This window comes from Micropterus dolomieu, linkage group LG03 (assembly GCF_021292245.1).
Source record: "Micropterus dolomieu isolate WLL.071019.BEF.003 ecotype Adirondacks linkage group LG03, ASM2129224v1, whole genome shotgun sequence".
In the NCBI taxonomy this organism is placed as follows: domain Eukaryota; kingdom Metazoa; phylum Chordata; class Actinopteri; order Centrarchiformes; family Centrarchidae; genus Micropterus; species Micropterus dolomieu.
In genome coordinates, this window is record NC_060152.1 from 19,020,859 (window position 1) to 19,026,807 (window position 5,949).

A 5,949-nucleotide genomic window follows, 5' to 3' on the forward strand; every position below is an offset into this window, starting at 1 on the left:
TGGTGCTAACTAGCAGAGTTTCAGGAGCGGGACCACACATCAACCACGTTATCGCCAGCATTTCCATAAATACCAACACGTCCCAACTCCTCTTCTTCGCTCTCGTATTCTGCATCCCTCCCCCCCACCCCTTTCTCTGTCCTGCCTCCTGATCTCCTTCTTCCTCTCCATATGGTTATAAGGGGGTGCCCAGGTGCTACGGCAGATTTCTCTATCGTAGCTTCCCCACAACGCTTCGAATGTCTATTCAGCAACTACAAGCCTCGTACATCTTTCTGTTTCGATCATCAATAAATCACTTAATCCTTTTGATTGTGTGGTCCTTGCTAGTGAAATTAGAATTCTAAAAACACTGGTATGGAAAAAAAAAACCCTACACCCCCATGATCATCTCCAAGTCATTGTACTGTAACAGTAACTGATTAGTATTTTCCTTTGAATTCAGTGTAGTGCAGTGAGTAATGATATACTTGAGCTGTTGACCTGTGTATGTGTCCGTAGCAAATGCCTGCTTTAATCAAATCATGGTTGCGCACTGTATGCTGTGTTAAGCATTAATTAAATATCAAACCCTGTGATAAAATGCTTTGACAGTTCCCAAGCACAAATTCACCTGACAGTCACTAGCGTGAGTAGGCCTCACACTTCCTTCACCCACAATTTACAAAGAAGTGTTAAGCCCCAACCCTTAGCCCTGCACAGGTTCACTTCTTCCAAACCACAACACTGACGGGTAGTCCTCCTTACCCAGATTACCGTGAAAAGGCTCTGTGGCTGTACAGTGACAGTTTGTCATTGATACCTCCAGCGCACATCAGTCATCTTGGTAGTGGTTCCTCTGAAGTCGACTGCTCACATACCGCCACTGTGGTAATGTAAGACGACTCATATTAACCCAGACTTTTATCACATCGCAGTCTGAGTGTGTGTTCTGTTTAGTTCAGTAACACTTTGATTCATTCAACAAAACAACAATATGAAACCCCTTTGCATGCAAAGATTAAAAACCTTAGTAGGTAGATCACATGGGCAGTGTAATTGAATTAAAAGAAAATCACCAACATCATATGAGATGTGTGGGTGGTGAAGGTCACACTAATGCGGAATGTGCATAGATGAAAAAATACAAATACCCCACACAGTTAGACACCTCAGTGAGTCAGCATTGATGCTGGGTAGGGTGTCGAATGGTGATTGTTAAACTGACAGTGAGGGGATAACGGGTGCTGAGGAGTGGTGTGGGGGGACTGACAGTCTAGATATTACTAGTAGGTGAAGCCCTGTGCATCAGCTCAGGCTGTCTCCTTCCCATATAGCACTAGATGACATTTAAGTGTTGGTATAATGCTAATTTCTCTGAGAGGAATAGATGACATCAGACTGTCCAGTGGTTTGAGCAATGCTTGATGACAACTGTTCATATGCACAGTAGCCCCAAATGTCAGTGCACCAGTGCACGTACTAACTCACACACACACATAGATTAAGTTGTCATGGATGGTCAGTAGAAGTAATGTCTAGTTGGTGAAAAAAAACACATCCACTGAAAATGGAACATTAACTTAAAAAAAGAAAGAAAGAAAAAAAGAAATGTCAGTGTTGCTCATCTTCCAATGCATCAACATGTCCCACCATGTGTTCACAGATATTACAAGTAAACCACATTTGTGTTTAACACCGCATGCCTGTGCATGAACATGTAGGTGACAAGTACAAAGGACACTGTGTCAAAGGATATGTGTTAAAATGCTGCATATTTGGATTCAAGTTCTCAGTTAGAAGAGGAAATCCAGCTGCATTTCACCGTAACAGTTGTATACCATATTGTGTACTTGATAATATATTAATTCAGTTGACCACATCAATCAGGGATTCTAATTTGTCATTTCCCTGTGCATGACAATATAAATGCAACATGGGGTTTGCCTTGTGGCTGCTCAGAATGATATTTTTCTATATGTTCAAGTCCAATCCCACTGTAAAACTGTAAAAACTGGTCATCATCATTGCTTAACTGTGAATGGTGAACGACTGATCTGTTATTCTATCCATCTTTTCTTTATTTTGTGCTTCCTTCTATATACAAGACAAAGTTATTGTCTGATATTTAGTATCACTGAAAACCTCAGAGTATAGAGTGTGCGGTGTTAGATCAAACTGACACTAAAAGGTTTTTAATTAAGCCATCATATAAACCTACATTAAGTGTAATGACACCTACACATAACGTAGGTCTAGATCATAATTCAGACAACATCTGAGGACAAGCTGTATCAAAATTAGATCACTTTTTTCAATGATGCACTACTAATTAGGTTAAGACTTTAGATTAGATTAAAGTGCATAATGCATGTACAGTGGTGAGAACTATAAAACTTGAGATATAATAAATTCTTTCCTTAATCACAAACTCTTCAGTCATATTGGATTCTGTCCAGTGGCATTGCTGTCTCTGTCTCTTTGCCAGTTGTGTTGACAATCACTGTATTTTAATTGTAATGGTTGTTTAGCTTAACGCTACTTGATCTCTCACCTGTCATCACAAGAAAATCTGTACTTTTGTTTAATAGTTTAACTTCATTTTAATGAATATACCTGCAGAAAACTACAATTAAAATATCGAGAAACTGTCCAAATAGGCACATGTCAATAGCCAAAACCACACTTTCATGTGGGCTTCAGAGCTATTTTCATTTCTCTAAAACTACTCTTAACTAGCTAAAGCCCTCTTCAGGGACATGCCAAGGATGTTAGGGGCCCAAATTCCTAAAAGGCAATTTTGGCAAATTACTTAAATAAAAATATGCCTGGAATGATTGCTTTTGCGACACTGTTAAAGGGATTTTAAAATCTGTCTTTAAAATATGTCTTTCAAACAAACCCATGACTGAGGTTGATTCAAACACTGCTACATGACATTTAATCACTGAAACATGCAAAAAAGAAAAATAAGAAGAAAAAATAAGAGTACTTCAGTAAATTCTCCTTACATTCTCCTCACTTGCAGAATCTCATCTTAATCGGCTGAAAGATGTACTTCCTCTAGCTTCATGGCTGCTCCTCTTGCCTCCATATTCTTACCACTTCTCTATAGAAGGCAAAATTGCTTCAGTAATAATAGGCAATAAGAAAATGTGAAAATGCTGATGGAGAGAGAGAGAAAGAGAGACAACATTAGTAATCTAACAAAATATTACATTAACCAACTAGCTATCGAGACAATAAGACATTATTAAAACTGCTGTAGTGCAAAGCGATTGTTCTTCTAAGTTCAGTGGATGGGACAAAATAACTCCACCACATTCCCTGGTTACCTGATTCCCACATTACTAGAAAATGGTATCAATGCTACTGACAGCTAGTTTTGAGCTGCTGAATAGCTCAAGCATAGACTCCTAAAGAGTGTCACAGTTTGCACTCTGTCCCTTTCTTTGAACCCCCAGACATGCCGTAGTCTAGCTTTCCACTAGATCTCCAGTCCGCCTGCCTTTACCTACATTTAAGATCATTTATGGACAATAAATAAATAAAAAAATCTGTTAACTGTACCTCATCTGCCTGTTCTGCTAGAATAAACCGAGCAGCCATGGATCCAGCAGACGCTTCGTTTGATGAACTTTATGAGTTGGTTTCTGATCTCCTGCGCATCAAGGATATTTAAAGGGAGGCCCCAAGCAATGAATAAAAACAATGTCTATAGCTCGGAGGGAAGTGTCCTCTAAACCTTGGCTGAGGGATTTGATACGGGAATGGGTCACAATGAAAGAATTTCCCCTCGGGGATCAATAAAGTATTTCTGAATCTGATTCTGATTCTTATCTTCCTTAGCCCGGTTGCACATTTGTTTGTTTCTGAACCTCAAGCCAGCTAGCCACCAGTCTTCATTCCAGCCGGTTGGCAACCAGCCCCAGTTCCTGTGCCAGAGTTCGTTGGAGATTCTTGGCCATCCAGCTCTCTGATTTCCTTTTTGTTGGACCTCGTTGTGGCACCAGAGAGTACCCAGACAGCTAGCCCATGGCCTTTTAAAAACCAGTGTGACTCTATGCCTCCTAGCAACCTGCCAGTCTCCATCTGCCAGTCAGACTCCTGGCCTGTTAGCCACCAGCTAGCTAGCATACTCCTGCCTTACTCCCGACCTGCTAGCGCATCAGCTGCTAGCTACCTGCCTGCAAGCTACAGCAGCTTCCTGTCACTACAGAGCTCCAGCGAAACTCTGACTCTGCTGAGCTGCAGAGACCTTTTGTCCATGTCACTGAACTGCGGCACTTACCTTTGGTTTCTTCTGAACTGCAGCAGCTGTCCCCAGCCTCTACCGTTGATGCCCTGTCACTGGCTCCCAGCTCTGCTGACCTGTTGCCAGCCTTCTGTCTTGCTGTCTGCAAAGGTTCTCAGTGATCCAGGTCATAGTTATCCAAAGAAGGTTAAAGTCAAGGGCAACTGGACTTGGTTGAAGATCTCTTCAACTCCAGTCTTGTCGCCTGCCTCCTGTCTGACCTCCAGAAGGTCTGGATTTTGGTCCAACCCCCATTGCCCAGGCATTCCCATCCCTGACAAAGCCCATCAATATTAATATGAATGAAATGAAGAGTATATTTATACTTTGTTTGGCCATATAAATGATGTCTGCCTAAAAATAAGTCATTACACTCACTCACACTGACTGAGTGCTGATGCATGCATTTTTGCATGAGTGTGTTCTTTCACTATAGAAACGCTCAGTGCCCACACAGTGCTCGGCTCGCCAATGCGGCAGGAAACCAGTAGGGAGCAATGGTAGAAGACATCGCCCGGAGCACTAATCTCCTGACCTGACCAGGCAAGCTGGTCTGACTTTTTTTTTTAACACCCCAGACAAATTACACTTTCTTTGTAGGAGGCCAAGTAGCAGGTGCTTAATCCTCCTGAGATCTATGCATGTGGCAGGTCAGTCTGACCAACCTGAGCAAAGCCTTCGTTTTGGTCAACCCTTAGTCTGCATGAGATCAACCAACGAACAGATTAAATAATGTGACAATGGTATCATCTGTCTGCAGAGACCCCCCCACACACACACACACACAAACACAAACAGTTACATACTAGGTTAAAAATATGTAGTTCTCACTGCTTGATTTAAAAGAAAACAAAGCAGTAATAATGAACTCAACCATTGAGGTCTGCTAAACTGACCAGCTCTCTACAGTTGGCCTATTTTTACAGGTTTTCACACCGAGGCCTGACAAAATGAAAGGGCGAAGCTGATATTTCTATTTCAAGGGTGCAGGTTTCAGTGAAGCCTAGCCCTACATAGTGGTACCACCGGGCTTTTGTCTGTATGTTTCCTGTCACAGATCATTGTCTTTGAAGTGGTTTTTGTCTCAGCACAGAACAGCCTATTAAAGTAGTGACCAGTTAGTGATGCTGGAGGGGAGAAAACCATGTACAGCATGTACAGGTATACAGCATCAGCAGGGCACGCACATATCCCTCTAACCACTGTCCCCATTTTTCTCCTTCTTTCTCAATCACACACACACACACACACACACACACACACACGCACATATAGTTTAATAATTTGGTCGAATTAAACCTTTTTTAGCTTCAGAAAATGAGTCACGTCTATTATTAGTATTGGCATTAGTTTGTATTCAACAGTATTAGCTGTCTATACTGTACAACAATTGAAGAATAGTATAATAAATAGTAAAATACCCTCCATGCTTTAAGCAATATAAAAACATCTAAATAATTTTAAGAAGTGGTTTACTTAAGAGAAAGTTACTATCTTTTATCACAAAAACAATCCATTTAGAACTATAATCAATGAACCAATAAGGGAGAGATAGATAAGTTGAGGAGGAGGGACTGTACAGACAAAGGAGGAAACCACCCTGTCCCTCAACAAAACCTGTACCCAGAGAGAAGTGTCACTTTACAAGTCACTTCACAGTCATGATGCAAGGTAGC